The 21730-nt window shown below is 43.4% G+C and overlaps 1 protein-coding gene across 1 annotated transcript in view; it reads right to left on the reverse strand.

Moving 5' to 3' along the window:
- Positions 1 to 21730, reverse strand: part of LOC107386787 (uncharacterized) — a 203252-nt gene that overhangs the window by 114270 nt on the left and 67252 nt on the right. The window contains exon 3 of the mRNA XM_054739797.2: positions 8505 to 8616. The gene's annotated coding sequence lies outside the window, so the exon portion shown is untranslated. The remainder of the gene's footprint in view (positions 1 to 8504; positions 8617 to 21730) is intronic.

Raw genomic sequence — 21730 nt, forward strand, 5'->3', positions numbered from 1 at the left:
AAAGTAATATTTTTTGTCCAACAGTGTGGACCTTTTAACTTCAGTGTTTCCCCTATGTAGGCTCAGGCATCACTGCTAACCCTAACTACAGCAGGCTGCAGAAGGGTTGTTGTAATTCCACTTTTAACCAGTATGACAGAGAAGCAGGATACAGTTTAGTGTTCATTTAAAAATGGAATATCCCACTTTAATTTGGCTGGCTGGCTGGCTGACTGACTTACTGATATAAAAGTAATTCCCATCTCACCCTCTACGGGTGGTCCTCTACCTCTACCAGAGGCCCGGGAGCTTGAGGGTTCTGCAGTGTCTTAAGCCGGGCGTACACTGTGCTACTTTTTCACTTTTTTTAGCCTATTTTCCACTCGTGCGAGAATCTACGAGATCGGGGCGAGTTTTGCGCCGAGCGCCGTGTAGTGTACAGGAGGTTACGAGAGGCGATTAACACCACGTGAGCAGCTACCGATCAGCAATCGTGAGCTCGCACGGACTTCTGGCGTGTTTAATATTTTGCTCGTCCCTCGTGAGGGTATCGCACTGTTGAAGCGGCGCTGCGAGCAGCTGCGACCCAAAAAGTATCAGAACTGCTCACGGCGCATGCGCAATCCTGCATCAACACCGTTCACCCGCTATTTCCCTAATAACACACGTTGCTCGTTTTTATTTCTACACGTTTTTTTACTCACAAGGATTGTCAAGAAAGCGTGTTTGTCGTGTTCATGTCAAATTAAACTGATCACAAAACGCAGATTTAGTTTATTTCGTTTTCCTCATCCAACCCCCATAAATCCCTGTGTGTCCTCCTGCAGCACTCCAGAAGGACAACAGGCAAAACAAGACAAAAAAGTCTAACGTGTTGAGTAAAAACTGCTATTTTTAGCATATTTTGTTGGGCCGACGTGTTGCTACCAGACGTACAGTGTGAGCAGTCAGGTCGCATCCGAGAACCGGGTCGTGCAGTGTGAGCGTATGACTCGTGAGATCTGCCCTGCGAGGAAGTCGTACAGTTTGAGCTGAAGCTGAGTGCTACGAGTGAAAAAGTCGCACAGTGTACGCCCGGCTTTAGCTGTTCCTAGAACCTGCACTTTTCTGGACTGAGATGTCTGATGTTTCTCCTGTGATCTGCTTTAGCCACTCCTCCAGTTTGGGGGTTACTGTCCCGAGTGCCCCGATGACCACGGGTACCACACACATCTTCACTCTGCAGGCTTTCTCAAGTTCTGCTTTGCGGCCGTGGGACTTTCCCTAGTTTCTCGTGTCCCTTTTTCCCGATGTTGCATCACGGCTGTCTTCTGCTCTTTGTCCACCACCACAATGTCCGGTTGGTTCTCCATCACCATTTTGTCAGTCTGGATCTGGAAGTCTCACAGGAGCTTGACTCTCTCGTTCTCTACCATCTTAGAGGGGGGTTACCCACTTTGACCTTGGGGCTTCCAGTCCATACTCTGCACAGATGTTTCTGTACACGATGTCAGCTGCTTGGTGGTGGCGTTCCATCTCTACTTTCCCTGCTAGCATCTTCCACCCAGCGGTTATGTGGTGGACTGTCTCAGGGGCCTCTGCATAGCCTACAGCTTGGGTCTAGTCTGGTGTGGTAGATCTTGGCCTCTGTTGCTCTGGTGTTCAGGGCCTGTTCCTGTGCAGCCATGATGAGTGTCTGTGCTGTCCTTCAGACCAGCTCTTTCTAGCCATTAGTAGGATTTCTTTATCAGCCACTTCAGTTATCTGACGGTGGTACATCCCATGTAGGGGTTTGTCCTCCCAGGACGGTTTTCCCAGCATCTCCTCCTCTGTTCACCATTGCTTGAGACATTCACTGAGCACATCATCTGTTGGGGCCTTGTCCTTGATGTATTTATGGATCTTGGACAGTGGCTCTCACACTCACTAGTCCTCGGCCTCCTTCCTTACAGCTAGTGTACAGACTCAAGATGCAGGATTTGGGATGGAACCCTCCATGCAAGGTTAGGAGCTTCCGTGTCTTAACATCTGTGGTCTGTATTTTTTCCTTTGACCAGTTTATTATTCCTGCAGGATATCTGATTAATGGCAAGCCGTAACTGTTTATTGCTCAGATTGTGGTTTTGCTATTGAGCTGACTTCTTAGGACTTGTCTCACTCGTAGTAGATATTTGGCTATGGTTCCTCTCCTTATGGTTTCATTGAGGCTGCCCTTTGCTTGTATACATATACTTGTGTGTGTGTGTGTGTGTGTGTGTGTGTGTGTGTGTGTGTGTGTGTGTGTGTGTAAAAAACAGGAAATTTAGCCTCTAGCCTTTCTTTTGATGTTGAAGATTCTCCAATGCCGATACAAATAAACACACACATCAGCAAACAAAAGCAGACAAAGCCTTTCACAACATACATAAAAATGCCATTACAAGGGCTTTCAAGCTGCTCAGAGGACAACCGCCCTGCCTACTGCATGCTGCCTTTTGTCAGATGTAGGACCCAGAATCAAAGAGAGGTGACCTGCGCCCGGCTGTGGGTAGCAGGCCTGCAGGGAGTCACCAGTTAAGATGCCATGCCGCGAGCTTCCCCGCTGCCCCCTGGTTAGGTCCTTTATTTTCTCATCTCATCAATCTGTCAGCTGAGCCTTTTGACACGCACAGACAATATGGTCCCAGGATTTTTCTCTTCAAACCCTCTCTTTCAATATGGTTTCAGCATTTGAAGATTAGTCTGCTCACCCACGAGGGCGGCTCCCCCGGCACCTTGGGGCCTGGTGTAATAGTCACGACTAGCAATGTCAGCACTGTGGTCTGACAGGTCAGCAGATAGCTCAGCACAACCAAAAAGATCATGAAGTCTTTAAATAGACTTTCTAGCTGCAACAACTGAAATCTGATTCCATGTTTCACAAACATTTATACTGAAATTTAATTTGAGATCATGTCTAGTTTGTAAATTCAGATGTAATGTACTGAAGATGCTGATCTGTTTCATAAATTGAGACACCCCTGAAACCACAGAATGGACTAACAAAACAACAAAAAGAAAAAACTTGAATATCATCAGGACTTCCCACCTCCAAAAACCAAATAAAGTACTCCAGAAATGTTCATTTTCCAAGTTGGATTATAGCTTTCAAGGGGACGTATTATGTAAATCACACCTTTTGAATCACTTTGGAGCTGCCATGTAGGTCACTACTGCCTCTATAAAATCTTCTAACTTAAATTAAAAATCTTTTGACCTTTTGCAGATTCTGGTTTAGGGAATCAGATGCCTACGATCTGTTTAAAAATGTCCTTATTTGTGACCTCACAATAAGGAAAATTAGCATAGAAGACCCCACCCACTCACCTGTCAATGCAGGAGGAGCAGCGGCTCTACTCTGAGCCTCTCCCAGATATCCAATCTCCTAGTAAGTAAGTAAGTAAAAGTTTATTTATATAGCGCCTTTCACAGATATAAATCACAAAGCGCTGTACAACATGATAAAGATCAGGGCAAATACCTCTAACCAATAAAAACATCAGAAAAACAATAGCAGTGATAAAATAGAAAATAAAATCATGAGTAAAAACAAAGTGAAGGTGTGAACCCGAACAAAGCCATCTTTCTGAAACATTTAGGGAGGGAACGCCTGGATGAAAAGGTGAGTTTTTAGATGATTTTTAAAGACCTCTACAGTGTTAGAGAGACGGAGATTTGAAGGTAGACTGTTCCAAAGTCTGGGTGCAATAGTCTGAAAGGCCCTGTCCCCTTTGGTTTTTAGTCTGGTTCGAGGAACAGCCAGGAGGTTTTCAGATGTGGATCTAAGCCTCCGAGAGGTGGTGTGGGGGGATAAAAGCTCAGATAGGTAGCTTGGAGCCTGGTTGTTAAGAGCTCTATAGGTCAGGTCTAAAACTTTAAACTGTATTCTATATTCTACCGGGAGCCAGTGGAGGGACTGTAAAACTGGAGTGATGTGAGCTCGTCTGCTGGATTTTGGATGGCTTGAAGGCGTGAGAGGGAGGTTTTGATGAGACCAGTAAAAAGAGCGTTACAGTAGTCTAAGCGTGATGACACAAAGGCATGGATGATTTTTTCCAGATCTGCAGTAGAAACCAGTTTACGGACTTTTGAAATGTTTCTCAGTTGAAAGAAACCTAACCTTAAAGCAGCCAGTCGGGGGATGGGTGGACATGGCCAGTAACGGCTTCTTTACTTAAAGTTACAGAGCCCTGAAACGGCTCGTTCTGGAAGCTACAGAAACTGTCAAGAACAAGGAAGAAAAAACTATTTTTATTTAGCGACTTTCAAAATAAATATCATGAGGCAATCAGGCTGCTGAAATCAATTCACAGGGGAGGGATTTAGTGCAAAGAACTTCATGAACATATTTTCATAAATAGGCCATGTGTCACTTGTTTGAAAAAGGTGTAATATGTCCCCTTTAAACATCAACGGTGAGGGAATTATACTCGATGAAAACGTACGTCAACGTTAGAAAGTTATGTCAGGCATATGGAAGTTTACCATTTTTTATGCTTATTATTTCGGCCACGGAGCATCTCTCTACATCAGGGGTGTCAATCTCAAATTCAAACTGGGCCAAAATGAAAATCTGGGACGGAGTCGCGGGCCAAACTTAATATTTTTTGAAAAAGTGACGGAAAATTAGCACATTTTCTTTATCAACATATATGCAATTTTGAACCTTTTAATTTGGAAACAAACTTATTTCTGCATTAACACTGAATGTGGAATAACCAAATTACACACGAGCAAGTCAGTTTTAAATAAAAGGCATCAGTGGTATTCATTACTTGTGCATTTTTAAATCTATTCAGGATTTATGTTTTCTTGTTTATTCATTTTTCTTATTTTTTATTCTCCTTTTTTCTCCTGTAATAAGTGTCATCGCTGCTGTGACGTCTAGCTTTCCCCACTGAGGAACAATAAAGGGATTTTCTATTCTATTCATCTATCTGCAGCCTTTCCACTTCCTGCTTTACTGTAGGTTAAATCTTTTCTCATGGGCCAACAACAAAATAATGTAATTTTATCTTAAATGAAAATGCAACATCTCACCTGTTAACTTTCATGTTTTGGAGCAGAGAAAGAGCATAAAACCAACATATTTAAAGCTCAGTTTGCTCCACTGGTTTACTGTGATGCTCACCTGTTCCAGCCAGATACCTGCATCATGGGGTTGATCTGAGCTGAGGAGGAGACTCCTGTTGTTTTGTTCATCTTCATCATAATAATGACAACATTAGATGACAACAGGTGCTCACATAGGTTTGTGCTGATGAACATGTCTGAGCAGCTTGACCACGTTGGTGTGTGTCGGGGAGGAAACACGACAGCAACCACAGAGTCATGCTGATTTCAGCGTGTTGCTGCTCGCTGGAGTTATATTAGCTCTGGAAAACTTTCTCTTTCAGTCGTGAACACATTACTGAGCGGCTAGAATCTCCGTTTCTGGGCTTCAACGTCAGAAAATAGCTGAGTAAACTCGGCGCTGAGTGAGAGGAGTGTTTAGTTTGTCCGAGACAACGGAGCTGCAGAAACAGGTGTTACACCAAATTCTTCAACCCATCACAGTTTGTGACCCCAGGGGGCAGTGTTGCATTTTGTTGCGTTTGTACATCCTGAATTGGCATAAAAGAAGAAGATACTACGTTAAAACCATAAACTACGTAAGCTTTGAGGAAGTTGTGCGGCGCGGACCGTGTACATTAGAAAGAGCGTTTGTTAATGTTTATTGCAAACAAACTGGACAATAAATGCAGCGATAAGCAGGACTTTGACAAGAAATGTTTGCTAACATTAAACATTGATTTTACAACATAAGAGGTCCACAGGTAAAATGTTCAGAACTTCCATTTATTGTTGTGATCTACATCCTCAGTTTATTAGAAACCACTGCAGATTATCTGGTTGCTACGTTTTTTTTTCCTGTCCCTCCAATGCCACTCATATGTACTGGTGGAGATAAAAGGGAAACAAAATGACACAAACATCATGAAACACCTTTGTTGTTATTATCTTTAGTGAAAATTAAAGACATCTGCATTATTACTGAGATCCAGTTGGTCACATTATGTGATAGCCGCTATCATATTGTGTGACCTTACTGTAACTTCAGTTATGATGATTTTTACATCACACAAACTGTTTCTGGTAACTTCTCTGATGATGTAGTTTATAAACAAAAGTGCACTTGACCTCTGGCATCTGCATTATTACTGAGATGCAGGTGGTCACATTCTGTGATAGCCACTATCACATTGTGTGACCATGGTCCGCACCGCACAACTTCCTCAAAGCTTACATAGTTGACGGTTTTAACGTAGCATCTTCTTCTTTTATGCCAATAGCCATTTTGAGCGCTGTTATGGCTGCTCTCGTGGTCTGCCTGTATCTGTCCTGTCTATATGTGTGTGTGTAATCTTGGTCAGGCTGTTCTGTGGAGTCAAGTTCCTATGCTCTGGTTCGCTGGAGCGCTGGCAATGAAATTCTCTCTGATTCTCTGAATTCAGGATGTACAGACGCAACAAAATGCAACACTGCCCCCTGGGGTCAAAAATTGTGATGGGTCGCAGAATTTGGTGTAACACCTGCAGCAGACGCTGGAAAAACACAAAGGAGGGGGCGCTTCGGCTCCGCGCTAACGCCGCAAAGCATCATGGGAGTAGTAGTCTTTGTGGTAAAGTCGACCAGCGGGTCAGTTTTAATATAGTTTTGATATTTATCTCGCGGGTCACATAAAAATGCTCCGCGAGCCTTGTGTCTGACACATGTGCCCTACATAGACAAAATCAGCTTGATCCGTTTGGATTGTGGCCACAAAACTTACAAACATCAGCCTGTATAAAAACCAGAAGTTGGCAGAAAAATGAAGACTGGAGGTAATACCTGTGTGAATCAACAAAAGTGACAGCTGTGTGTTGTCAGCTAGGAGGGGGCAGGACTGCAGCCAGCCACTAGGAGGCACTTTGGTTTCCACCTCGTGTTCCTGTGTCTAGATAAAGCCACCACTCTGTCGACACTAACGTCTGAAAAACTAGTTACGTAACGTTTTATGCTCTTTATGATTTATGGGCTACAAATCACTGTTCAACTTATGCAGATGCATTTATTGGTAGGTAACGAATATTTAAATAAATCAGAAAAATAGTCACTCCCTAATATTTAGCAGCATCTGTGTCATTAGTTGAAACATGGAGCAAAAAAGGAATTAATTATTTGATTACTGAATAAAACATAGTAGTTAAAACCAATTTTTAAAATATGCTGTTGCTTTAAGTCATCCACCGAGGTAATAATTACCTTTTTTTTTTTTACAGGTTTTAAAGTTTGGCCACCTGTGTTTACAGTTTTATAAGAACGGGCGCGAATGGACTCACTTCAGAACAGACCATTCAATTTACTTCACGTAAGGATGAAAGAAAGCATTCAAACTATGTATGTTGCCTATTCAGCACCGACGCTCTCCAAGGAAAAAGACAGCAGAAAGAGTTGGAAAGGGCGGAGGGGTGGAGCGCTGCATAAATTTTATATACACAAGGCTGCAGACAAAGTGATTGTTGCTTCCCTGAAACTTTTTCTTTTTCCTCCTCCTCCAGCAAACACTTTCCTTGCTGAATAGGCACCTATTAGTGACTCCATTATGGGCACAGGGCCCTTGAATGGCTCCTCACTGTGCTTTTTTATCATAGTCAGGTTGTGAATGCAGCCGGACCCCCTCCTCCTGCAGCCCGGCTTCTTGCAGCCTGTTTGGATGGGAGCTGGTGATGCTGGTGAAAACGGGGGGGAGGTGGAATGGGTGCTGCCATTTTCAATCACCCCCCCCCCCCCCCTCCCAAGCGTGCTCCAGGTGTGGTGGGTTAAGCGCAGCATGTTGTGACTTCTATTGTGCCACGCACTTTTTCTCCACCACCATGAACGCAGTGTTTTAAATGCATTAGCTGATCTCCATAATGCTCCTCACCACAACCACCACCTCCATCGACCCCCCCCCCCCCCCCCCCCCCACCCCTAGAAAAAAAAGTCAGGCTTCCAGCGAATCGCTGCACACCGCCTCAGAGTCCTGTATTGTTGTTGGATTATTCAGGAGTTAGCTGAAAGAGTGGGCTGTCTGCACTTCTATCTCCAGGGGAGACGGGGCTAAAGAAGGGGCTTCTTTAGAGGAGTGAGTTACTGCAGCAAAAAACACCTGCAGAACACAAGTGCAGCAAAGGCCGAGGCATGAACCTCTGATTGTTTATTGCCCATCCACAATATTGTAAACTAACCACCTCTGAATGGAGGAACTCCTATTCATCTACCTGTCACAGCATCCTCACCTCACGCAGTTTGCACAAACTCGGCTGCATTGACAAGACTCATCAGCTGTGTGTTGACCGAGAAAGAAAGCAGACAAATATCTGTGTGTGTGTGTGTGTGTGTGTGTGTGTGTGTGTGTGTGTCATTCAACTTTGAAGTTATGTGTGTACACACAGTTGAAGGAGGGAGACACCGAGAGTTAGCGAAACTTTATGATGAATATGGAAGCATTGTTCAGCCGTGCTTACCTCCACAGGGAACCATCTGCTCCCTGTCAATGCATCACCTGCTCGTCTGAGCCGTTTCCAGGGTTACGAGAGTTGGGGGGATTAGAAGAGGGCACGGCTTTGACGGGAGGAGCTGTGAAAGAAGAGGAGAAAGCTGAGGAGAGGAGACTGGCAAATGTCGTCCTCTGCTGGAGGACAGAGGGAAACAGGGCAGCGTCACACTAAAATCCTACATCGGGTCACCTGCTGAACGCATCCTCAAAGCTAAAAAACCTTGAAAATGTCAGTTATTTCCTCTGTCTAGGTTGGAAATTTCCATCTGTTGTTCAAAATTTCAAATGCTCATTAATGATTGCAGCAGCTTTTCTAAACAATCATTGCATTAGCCAGAAACCAGTGGACGTAGAACACATTTACCTTGAGCTTTTGAAGACAACAATAAGTTTACCAAATTCCTTTTATTTTCATTCAGTGAAACAACAAAAAGCCAGTCATTGCAAAGGTTGTTGAGATGTTTTCCAACACATTTACAAGTGTGGGGGAAATGACTTGTATCAGTGTGACTAGCAGCAGCTTTTGTGTTCCCAGCAGCATGAATAAGGATCAGTCACAGGCTTCTCATTAAGTCTGTGTTCCTCCACTGTACGTTCTGCCAGTGACGGCTGTGTAAACAATGATCTGAGGACAGATTTAAACTCAAGCAGGTAACATGAGGACGGTGAACACACCAGCCAAAGCTTGTAACTAGTGTTTAACAGCAATAAAACAAGTCAATGAACAATAATTCAGCATTGCAAACATTGAGCGTTGCTTTGAAATATAAACGTTTTAGCCTGTTAACTTAAGACGGATAGAGCATTAGTTCAGCTGTATTTAATAGATTTACGGGAAACTTGCATGACCTTGTTTTCTAGCTGAATTGTGAAAAATCTCTAGAAACACGATTCAAGTTGTAACAAGTCTGATCAAATCTGGTGCTAGAATTAGATTTCTAAAGTTGGGGGGGAAGCATCTTAAAGAGCAAGTCACCCCCTACTAGAGTATTACTCCGCTCCCACTTCCTGTTAGAAAAATACAACAAATGCTGTTGCCTAGCAGACCGAGAGGGCGGAGCTGCTAACAAATACACACACACAGGTTCACAATGGCATTGTGAGATCATGTGGTACCTCTTAGCCAATAGCGATGGCAGATTTAAATTCAAATGCAGTGCAGAGTTTTTACCTGACAACGGCGCAACACTGACAGTTTTAGGCAGAACATTTCAATTTTAACTAAAATGCACTAAAGTGCTAAACTATTGACTACACGTGTCTGCAGCACGATTATACACACATTTATATAGTTTATCAGAAAAAAAGTTGATTTGGGGGTGACATGCTCTTTAAGCTTGCAAAGTTTAAATAAGCTAATATTTAGTATTGTTAGCATTAATCGCCATTTAAAAAATGCTACACTCCGCTCATTAGCATTAGCTGATAATTTGCATACCGCAAAAGATGAAATGGTTACCCTTCACAGTCTCCAATAGTACATGGCCTGGAGTTAACATTATCTAACACAAAAAGCAAAACATTTCAAAAATTTGATTCACCATTTAGACTATTTCGCAAAGAAAATGGTAGCTTTAGCTTGCTAACACTAATAGCAAAAATAAAATTTTAACAAGTTTGAACAAATTAGAAGCTTGGTTCCACACTGATTTGCTTCCACCTTGGATATTCTGATTCAAGATTTTTTTCTAAACCTGCATCTGACACCTTAATACATAACTACATGTAAGACTGATGTTGTAATTAGTAATACTTTTACTGTGAAATTATCACAGAGCAGTCTAATGTCTAAATCAAGTTGGAAGGAATGTTACACTGAAGCAGATTTCTGTCTCAGCCAGCTGGGTGGTTGACAGTTTTTCTCTTTTTAAAAAAGTTGAAGAGGGAATGTTTACAATCTTTCTTGCCTCCATACTTCCTGGTTGCTAGGGCTGTCACGGTTGAGGAATTCCCCCTGCCGTGAGTCAGGGCAGCTCAATATTGTGGTATGGATATTATTGCACCCCGTTTTTATTTATGTACTTAGCAAATTTGTTTGCTAATTACTAAACTCATGGCAATACAGTGGGGCAAAAAAGTATTTAGTCAGCCACCGATTGTGCAAGTTCTCCCACTTAAAATGATGACAGAGGTGAGTAATTTACATCATAGGTACACTTCAACTGTGAGAGACAGAATGTGAAAAAAAACTCCATGAATTCACATGGCAGGATTTTTAAAGAATTTATTTGTAAATCAGGGTGGAAAATAAGTTTTTGGTCAATAACAAAAATTCAACTCAATACTTTGTAACATAACCTGTGTTGGCGATAACAGAGGTCAAACGATTACTATAGGTCTTTACCAGGTTTGCACACATAGTAGCTGGTATTTTGGCCCATTCCTCCATGCAGATCTTCTCGAGAGCAGTGATGTTTTGGGGCTGTCGCCGAGCAACACAGACTTTCAACTCCCTCCACAGATTTTCTATGGGGTTGAGGTCTGGAGACTGGCTAGGCCACTCCAGGACTTTCAAATGCTTCTTACGGAGCCACTCCTTTGTTGCCCGGGCGGTGTGTTTGGGATCATTCAGTGCGTTTACATGCAGCCAGTAACCCTTTTAAAACCCGAATATCCACAATAACCCGGTTCCGCTCGGCCACGTAAACACCGCCAAAAACCCGGATATGCTCATAACCGGGTTTTTAAAAACCCGGTTACTACACCTGGGGTAACCCTTTTCTAACCCGAATGTTTGGTCGTGTAAACGCATATCGGGATATCCCCATCAAAGCGTGTGTTCTGCACATGCTCTGTTCGCAAGGAATCTTGGTCTTTTGAGTAGCAAGACGTCTTGTATGCGCCAGAACACCGGAAGTAAACAACAAGTTGGGAGCAACATGGCGAGTCGCGGCACAGCACCACACTTTTGGAGTGACGAGGAAACTAAAACGCAAACAAATGCAGTGGCTATCTCTTCCGAACTGGGAAACATGTTGTTGTTTTCACGGACACCGGAACAAGAAGAACCAGAAATGATGCATATTGCGTCTGGACGTAGTCCACAAGTCCTGACGCTACCCCAACGTCCGCATTTAAACCGGGTTATGCAAGTTAGGGGTAACTCTTTCTATTGTATGCTTGTAAACGGGTTATTCTGATCAACTCAGAAACCTGAATACCGACCTTAACCCGATCATAACCCGGATATTGGCTGCATGTAAACGTAGTCATTGTCGTGTTGGAAGACCCAGCTACATTTCATCTTCAAAGCTCTCACTGATGGAAGGAGGTTTTGGCTCAGAATCTCACGATACATGGCCCCATTCATTCTTTCCTCAACACGGATCAGTCGTCCTGTCCCCTTAGCAGAAAAACAGCCCCAAAGCATGATGTTCCCACCCCCATGCTTCCCAGTAGGTATGGCGTTCTTGGGATGCAACACAGTATTCTTCTTCCTCCAAACACGACGAATTGAGTTTATACCAAAAAGTTCTACTTTGGTTTCATCTGACCACATGACATTCTCCCAATCCTCTGCTGTATCATCCATGTGCTCTCTGGCAAACTTCAGACGGGCCTGGACATGCACGGGCTTCAGCAGCGGAACACGTCTGGCACTGCAGGATTTGATTCCCTGCCGTTGTAGTGTGTTACTGATGGTGACCTTTGTTACTGTGGTCCCAGCTCTCTGCAGGTCATTCACCAGGTCCCCCCGTGTGGTTCTGGGATTCTTGCTCACCGTTCTCATGATCATTGTGACCCCACGGGATGAGATCTTGCATGGAGCCCCAGATCGAGGGAGATTATCAGTGGTCTTGTATGTCTTCCATTTTCTGATAATTGCTCCCACAGTTGATTTTTTCACACCAAGCTGCTTGCCTATTGTAGATTCACTCTTCCCAGTCTGGTGCAGGTCTACAATTCTTTTCCTGGTGTCCTTCGAAAGCTCTTTGGTCTTGGCCATAGTGGAGTTTGGAGTCTGACTGTTTGAGGCTGTGGACAGGTGTCTTTTATACAGATAATGAGTTCAAACAGGTGCCATTAATACAGGTAACGAGTGGGGGACAGAAAAGCTTCCTAAAGAAGACGTTGCAGGTCTGTGAGAGCCAGAGATTTTCCTTGTTTGAAGTGACCAAATACTTATTTTCCACCCTGATTTACAAATAAATTATTTAAAAATCCTGCCATGTGAATTCATGGATTTTTTTTCACATTCTGTCTTTCACAGTTGAAGTGTACCTATGATGTAAATTATTGACTTCTGCCATCATTTTAAGTGGGAGAACGTGCACAATCGGTGGCTGACTAAATACTTTTTTGCCCCACTGTATTTCCTTTGAAACATTGTGCTTACACATTTAAAAAATGTTAGAAAAAATACATGGCCATTTTTAACACTTTATTGAATGCAGATCAAAGGGCAGTAACGGCATTCTCTGACTGAACTTAAAAACAACATTCAGGAGGTTTAACAGAACTAAAAAAAAGTGCCCATTTTGTTTTGTGGTTTAAAATAAAGTATACAAAATGAGATGTCCCAGGCACTGTCATTTCACTTTCATACACAAGAATAACTGTGATTTATAACTCGGTCAAGACCTTGTTACGCGCAAGGAAAACCAGCATGTTAACCTTATGCGGTTTGAGAGAGGATCTGAGAGGGGTGACAACATTTCCAGCGACACTAAAAACCCTCTCGGATGGTGCGCTTGTTGCGCAAATTGCGTGCGACTTTGGAGAGCAATGGAAATCTCTCATGGTTGTTGCGCCACCATGTCAGAGGGTTTTCATTAGGGTCAATGGGTTCCTCCTCCAGGTAGCGAGTGAGCTCCAGCTCGGCTCTAACTCTCTTCGGGACGGTTGCAGAAGACGTGCTTGTCCGTGACTTCAGCAGGTCTCCAAGCGTTTTTTTTCGTTGCCGATGGTGGTAGCACTGCCTGCTCCAAGGTCTCTGGCTGGGCTGCAGCTGACGCACTGGCACCGCTCCCTCCATCTTCCATGTGTACTATCTCCTCGATCAGCGCGGACTTTACCTCACCATCATCATCAGAATTGTTGCCTCGATATCTTGGGTAAAGCGAGCAGGACCTTGCCAACGTTTTTTGTAGAGCTGCTGGTCTGTACTTCTCCTCGAGAACACTGCACATCTTCTGCTTGATGTCCGAGGTCAGAGTGGTGTCTTCGTCTGATGGTTTTAAAACCTCTTCAGTGAGGAGTTTCAGGACAAGTTTAATAGATGAAACCGTGACATAGCTTTCGCCAGACAGCAGATCCGTAAATTCAGCCGCTGGCTTTAACGCTGTGTTCACCGACTAAAACTGCAATGTCCTGCCAGCTGGGGATGAGATGCTGATGCCGCCGATCATCCAGAACCCTTTTAATAGCGGGGATTTGCTCCAAGACTCGGTCCACCATTTTCTGTTTGGAACCCCATCTTGTTGGACAGTCCTGGTTGAATGGAGTAATGGCATATTATTATTTAAACTGAAATTAAATCTGCCTATTATTTTTAAATTAAAAGTCAATATATAACAATATTTATTTGTTTCAGTGTATTTCTTTCTAAACAAAACATGTTTTTTAAGCATCACATAAAGCCACCAACTGTTATTTAAGGCTGCATATATGTTTTATGAATTTCGGGCAAAAAATAAAATAAATCCCATTCACAGTATTCATAATTTTTAGCAGCCTTATTGGGCCTATCTGTGTTAGAAAGTGAAATTACAGTGGGATACAATTAGATCATGAATATAACTTCTGAAAACTATTTTATCATTATGAGCGTGTGCTGCGGGAGGCGGAGCTCCGCTTGTGCTTTTGCCAGATCCCTCCTCTTCACCCAGCTGTGGGAGAACGCACCCACTAAGGTGTGGCACAGACCCATTGCTCGGGATGTGCGATCTTTAACACTTGTCATTGCGTTTGTCACTGCCAGGTGTAAATTATGTCTGAAGCAGTTCAGCCAAATCCAGCTCAATTGTCTCACTGCTGCGGCGATGTTTGCCCCGTTATCAGTCGTTATGCACGCCAGCTTCTTCTCATCCAGGGACCACTCATCAAACACGCTGCGTAGAGCATCTGCGATGTTGTCAGATGTGTGATTCTGGGGCATAAACACTGTTTCGAGGCAGCGTGATTTAAGAGTCCAGTCTGTGGTCAGGTAATGTACAGTTAGACTCATGTAAGGGGTCATATTCACACTTGACTACATGTCAGTGGTGGCAGAGAAAAAGTCCACACTTTTTAGCTCACTCCGAACCGATGTTCTAACTGTGTTGTACATTTTCGGCACCGCAGTTTCGGAGAAGTAGGTTTTCCCTGGCAACTCGTATTGCTTGTCAAATTTCTGAAGAAGCGACTTGAATGCAGGTTTCTCCACAGTAGAAAATGGCACCAACTCCTCCACCAGATACCGTGTAACACCGCCTGTCAGGTGTTTATGTCTGTCAATGTCTCTGCTGTACTTGCCGACTCGAGAAAAGGCTTCGCCGAGTCCAAACTGTCGGCTGGCACCGGCATGAGCTGCCCCGCAGCTCTGTGTGGCAGGAGGAGACAGCAGCCGCGCCTTGATAGCTGGATGGGTCGCAAGGTGAGCCCTTAAATTAGTTGTGTTTCCTCGTTTTACTTGAACCGTTTTGCCGCAGATTTTACAGACTGCCTCATTTAAATTCTCTGGCTCCCCCTTTTCATTTGGCTGAAAACCGAAGTGTTCCCAAAGGGGCGGAGTAACATTTCGTTTTGATACCAGTGCAGCCATCCTTCTCAGCATGCGCTGTCGCAAGATTTAATCAAGTGCGGTAATGGTGGTGGCACGTCATGCAGCGTGGTGGGTTTCTTAATATCGCGATATTTTCTTCTTGCGGTTACCGCGACAGCCCTACTGGTTGCAGAGCTAATTATTTGTGAGCGCTGACAAACGCTGCTGCATCAGAATTTTTTATTTGACACCAGCCAATAAAAAATGCCAGTGTTGGTACAAATGGTACTGTCCCTTAGAGGGAGTCAATTTTGGAACAACATCCCAGCGAATATCAGAGAGTTTCCCACTTATAGCACCTTTAAAATGCACCTCAAACTACATCTTAAAGGTTCCCAGACATGTTTGGATCTTTAGTTATTCTTGTTTTTGTTTGTCTATTTTAATGGAATGTTTCTATCTGACCGTTTTTAAATTGTATAGTGTTACTTGTTTTACTTAATTATCTTGTTGACGGAATACAGATGCAAATTAGCAACTATGCTATAATCTGGCCCATTTACGATCGATACAATGTATTTGATTGTTTATTAATGTGCATCGTCCTGAATAAAGAATTGAATTGAATTGTGAACAGAATGGAAGCCAGAAAAGATGCGGCCCAGACTCAAAAGGGGGGGGGGGGGGGGGGGGGGTTTAGCCTAAACTATGTGGGTTAAGTTGCTAACTTTCTCATTGGTTTTAACTAAACAATGCACAGTTTTATTGTCATTATAAAATCTATCTCAAAACTCTCATTTATGTGAAAAATTCAACTAATCTCTTTTCTGGATAAATAAAAGATCTCTGGTTGGTTTCATTGTGTCAATCAGAATACAGGACATGTGGTGTTCCACAGGGTCCAGTTCTGGGACCCATCGCCTTATTTTCTCTCTGTAGGGCTGTTAACACTAGAACTACAGTACCAGGATTTTCTGACCCCCTCAGCTCTACCAGAGGTAGTCAAATGGCTCCTTGGTTAAAATCACAACTCAATCACTGATAATTAGCTGCCTTTAATTTGTAAACGTAGCCATTATCTGTGCAGAGCACAGATAATGGCCCATTGGAATGTGGAGGAATGTTGGGGACCTTGAAAATTCTCAGTCATTTAGGTTGGCCTCATTTTGTTTGCCTCTTTAGCTCTTTTAGCCGTGGTAGAAAATGACTCACAAGCCCATTTTACAAGACACACTGTGCCGACAAATCAGCGTAACATTACCGCAACAGTTTGTTTTATAAACACGCCATGGCAAGCCACGGCATGGCGTTGTGTGAATTTTGCTGCATTTGTTGTGCCTCGCTTGGTAGTAATATTGCGGTAATTGTCTGTCCTATAAACAGTGATTGCACCTTGGCACAACAGAGGAAGATGTCAAATGATGTAGCAAATGTGCGGCGACCCCCGACCGGAAAGAGTATATAAACCACGTAAACATGGGAAAGTTAGTAAACAACCAGCGGACGTGGCTAATTAGAGTGACAACGAGATCTGTGAACGTCTGTCTTTAAAAGCAGAGGCAGAAGTAGCCAGGCAATTCTCAGGAACTGTGACGGACAGCCACCTCTTTGATGGTTTGTCTAAAAAACTCGAGGAGCGTGGCTTCAGCAGAGACAGAGAACAGATCACGTCAAAACTCAAAGGATTGAAGAAGTTTCCCTTTTCACTGTTTCTTTTTACATGCAATTGCAGCCAGGTAACCTGAAAAATAAATCCCGTTCAGATTTAGCTGATCACCTGAAGCCTTTTCAGGAGTCTGGCTTGTTTTCAACACCTGAAAAGCAGCTTCATCACAGCTGTTATGAACCTTCTTTTGGAACCTGGACAATCGAAGCCTGCATTGCAGTTAACCTGCATTATTCCCTCAAAACTGTTTGAGTTGCAATAGAAAACATTCACGAAAGGCTTGTGCATTTGAAGGTTTATTGTTCTAATAAAACCATAATGCTTTCTTGGATTGCCTGAGCATTTTGTGGCCCTTTTGTAAAAAGGGCTTCTGTTGAATCTGGTCAACTGAACTTGCCCACCCAAAATAATTTATGACTGACTTTGTGAAGATTTCAGATAAGCACACAAGTTGTGAATTCAACACAAGCTATAAAGGCTACAAACATAGTAATTTTTAAAAAAAAATCACGTTTCACAGATGCCTGTGTGCTCTGTCATTATATCCTGCATGTAGCCTCTGACTGAAGGCACTCTTGTTGAGTAGTCTTGTGTCTCTGGTTTTTCTCTAGCTGCCTCTTTACCTGACTGCTAGTAAAAAAGAGGCAAGAGGGGGAGGAGAGGGGAGCACCAGCATCTCCTGAAGTGATTTACAGAACAAAGGCAAATGTTCTCAAAGTGATTAAGAATGCTAGGTGAAAACAATGGTGCCAATTGGCGGCTCTCTGGGAGTTCTGGTGTTAATTATGTTTATGTTTATTTATTTGGCAGACGCTTTTATCCAAAGCGACTTACAGTTCATAACCTATAGAGCTCCGGGAGTTGACGTCACTTCTCCCAGCATGCAACAGTTCAAATCGAAACTGCACCATTTTGGCAGGCAGAAGCTGGCAGCTGGACTATTTGTTGTCATAAATCTCACACGGGAAATATGGTCGATTCCTGTTGTGCCCCAGGATGCCAGAACAGGCGGGGACAAGTCAAGGGAAGATCCTTCTATAGGATTCCCCAAGATCCGGAGCGCCGCAAACGTTGGATCATTGTAATAAAACGCGCTAGTGACCGGGCTAAAATGAAGCTGTGGGATCCCGAGAGTAAAGGTTTTCGCTTATGCAGCGACCGCTTCATATCAGGTACTTAAACCAACGTTTCCTCAACTGTGTATGTTGTTTATTTTAAATGCTTTTATTACGATTCTTAGTGGGCTTCCTAAACTTATTTTGGCGTGGCTTTTTCTGTCATTACTCATAGCAACAAGTAAACTTCACGTAAAACGTTGCCTCGTGAGTTCTGCGTGATGCCGTTTACGTGTTTTATGATCACAGCAATTAACCGGCTAAGCTGTATTTAACTTTTAAGCAATGGTTGATCAAGTGTCAGATCACACATAACAAGCACTTTGGATTGCTATTATCTGTCTCACCGAGACAGATCCTGAGACGCTCCTGCCGGACATATTTATTTTATTCACGAAAAAAAAATCAAACTAGTGATTTTTCTTGGCGTTCAGTTTATACATTCAAACAGCACAGCGCTCCATTTAAACTACTTACGTGTAAATCTGTTATTTGTCCATCCATCCATCCATTTTCATCCGCTTATCCGGAGTCGGGTTGCGGGGGCAGTAGCGTCAAGAGGCCCAGACTTCCCTCTCCCCAGCCGCCTGAGCCGGCTCCTCCGGGTAAATCCCAAGGGGTTCCCCGGCCAGGTCCAGTAAGAAGTCCGCTCCGACAGCTTCTGGCGTTTTTAAAAAGTATCCCAGGGGCACGGTAAGGGTCGGAGATGTTTAGTCTATTTAATTTCTGACTATATAAAACAATTTCTTCGGTTTTAAAGTGTGAAGTAAACTCCGACGAAGTAAAATCCAAGCTGATCCCGTTCATGTTCATGTGTTTGTTTACCTTTTTTTTACCTGCCAAAATGGCGTCTACTAACTGAGAGTCACGTGGGGTCCGGAGCTCTATAGGGCATGTTGTGATCTGTGGGGGGAACCGGAGTACCCGGAGGAAGCCCACGCATGCATGGGGAGAACATGCAATTCCACGCAGAAAGGCCGCAGCCGAGTTTCGAACCTGCAACCTTCGTGCTGCGAGGCAACAGCACTAACCACTGCGCCACCATGCAGCCCATAATTAGACATCACGTTATTTCTTATTGTTGCTCCCCCATCACTGAATGTCAGAGGTTACTCTTCAACCAGTTGCTATGTAACAGTTACATAAAGTTGAATTCAGATTAAATTATTTGAGAACTATCTCCTAATTACATAAGTAGTTGTCAAAAGCTGAGTCAGGGATGATTATTTAAAACTCTTTCAGACTAACTGAGGAGTTCCACTATCTCCAGTCAGTTCAATTCATGAAATTCAGGCATTGATTAAATGTTTTGTGCTTTTTCTATTATCCATATGTTTTAGTAGCTATTAACTGTTAATACGTGCCTATTACAACTTGTCCTTTTGTTTCAAACTGACAGACCTGCCCTGAGACTCTTTACTGTGCTTGATCGGTTAAAAGTCTGGGTTTATGTCGCTGTCACACGATGAGTTATCAGCCACACTTGAACGCTCACCTGGTGACACAGGAAGTCTGAGTGACAGGTGAAAGTGACCACAACTGACGGAAAAAAAACTGCTTTTGTGTTTGGTCAGAGAGCGGGGTGAAAGCGCTGACCCGGGTCCCCCCACCCGATGAGCTCAATGGCCCAGGGCCAAGAAGGAAGGGTAGATGTACCGCTTCACATCAGCAGCATGTCCTCCAACAACCACAAACGTCTTCCCTTTTAGTTCGAAACAAAGTAATCTACATCTTCATAGGTTAGTTAAAAACGACTCAAAAAGACACCTGCAGGAAATGGAACCCTCTGTTATCTCCTGCAGGGGTGGCAAAACAGCTGACAAGCACAATAAAGGCTTTAAAAACCACAAATCAATACAATATTTCACAATAGTCTGCAAATGTCTGTAATCCACTATTTATTTTCATTTTGAATGCTCATCATTAAATCAATAATAAAAACGTTTACTAACTAGATTGTACAAGAGCTGCAGGCCCGTGTAAAACATTATGTAACTCCACTCATTAGTTTTTATTTCTTGGTAGAAATTAGACAAATAAAGATGAAATGTAGCGCCAGTGCCCTATACACTGGCACTACCTGGTTGCTGTTGCGGGTGGTCTTTACGTGTGCTTTAAGAAATGCAGCTTGAGTTTATTTTTGATGTTGTTTATTATGTTGTCTTGTTCCAAAATGTCCATGATCCATTTACAGCAGTTAAAGTGGGTTTCAGTGAATGCGTTACTTGCCCCAATGACAGTCCGCAGAGTCCTTTACACACAGCCACAGTCCTCGCCACACAGTAAAAAACTGTTTGTCCCATCCAGCCACACCTGAGTCCAATCTGTGTTGGCTTAAGTAGGCTGGTGCTTCCACAAGCAATTAACCAATAACATGAGGCAAAGCCTCCTCTCAAGTGCATAAAAAGAAATGACACATATGGCTCCTACATAAAGATAAAGGAATGTGAAGGAATAACAGGTGATCATCTAGAAGCACGTAGAATCTATTTTGGTACATGTTTTATTAAATTGGACTGTTTGTTCGTTGGCACATAGATGGGTGCAGAACTACAAAGACAGACAACGAGAAATGTGAAAATATTTTGCAAAACCTTTCAAAAAATACGACAAAAGTCTGGCTCTTTGTAAGCAAAGAAGAAAAAAAAAGGGACAAATCCAAACTTTTGCACACTAATGTAAAGTCCAAACATTTAGGAACTTTTTTTGTCCCAAACAATTCCTTAAATCTGGTTAAACTTGCTGCTGAGTTAGGATCTGAACTGTCTGGAGAAGATGTCACTCCTGGGAGCGTTCCTGTCAGAAACACGTGCTGCAGGAGAAACAGAGGTGACTTTCCTGGGGGTAAAAATGGAATCATCCAGAAGGTGAGTGCGTCTGTTGTGAGCGACGGGCGCGCGGCTGCCCGTTCCCAGCACGCAACAAGGAGGTTAAGAGCCACAGAAAGGCCTCCATTATCCTGAGTGAGAACGTCCCATGTGGCTGGCTGCATGGCCCCTGCTCTCATTCACCACCCCTTCACAACAGCGCTGCCTCAAACCTCCAGTTCCCCCCTGCTTCTCAGGGAGAGAAACTCTCACAATGCTGCTGGAAGCCTCAAGTGGATTCTCCAGCACCCCGTGGACAGCGCGCATGTGGACAACATTCACAGGATGTCTGTCACGAGCCTCACAGCTCTATAAGCAATTATCATCTCTAAGCACCCCTGCTACGCCTCCTGCACAGAAACGCTCAGCGCTGAGTCGGGGTTACTCGCACAATCCCACATTTTTCTGCTTCTGAAAAAAAGAGCCAGAGTTGCATAATCCTGACAAAAAAACAACTGCGGACAGCTGTAGCGCGTCTGTAAAACGGACTCACATCTGGCTGATCATTATTATAAGAACAGATCTTCAGTGTGTGAACGGGACTGCAGACGAGCATGGCACCACTTCTCCTGATAAACGAGCGATTGTGTCCATAGCCATTAGATGAGCTTTCCGTGAGTGCATAACCGAGGAACCCAGGAAGTACGATGTGACATCACGTCTCCAGTGGGTTCATCTGCAGAACAGAGACGCCTCACACCATGCCAAAGCTTTGCAAAAACATAGTGTCTATCATTAAGGATGACTAATATTTAGTTTGAAAATATCACAAATGAATAGAAGTTTTCTTATTTTGAACGAGATGCTGAAGGATCCAGATGTTTTATCAGAAGGAACCTGTCACACCAAACTGCTAAATTGTAC

Source organism: Nothobranchius furzeri, chromosome 1 (genome assembly GCF_043380555.1).
Source record: "Nothobranchius furzeri strain GRZ-AD chromosome 1, NfurGRZ-RIMD1, whole genome shotgun sequence".
Taxonomy (NCBI): domain Eukaryota; kingdom Metazoa; phylum Chordata; class Actinopteri; order Cyprinodontiformes; family Nothobranchiidae; genus Nothobranchius; species Nothobranchius furzeri.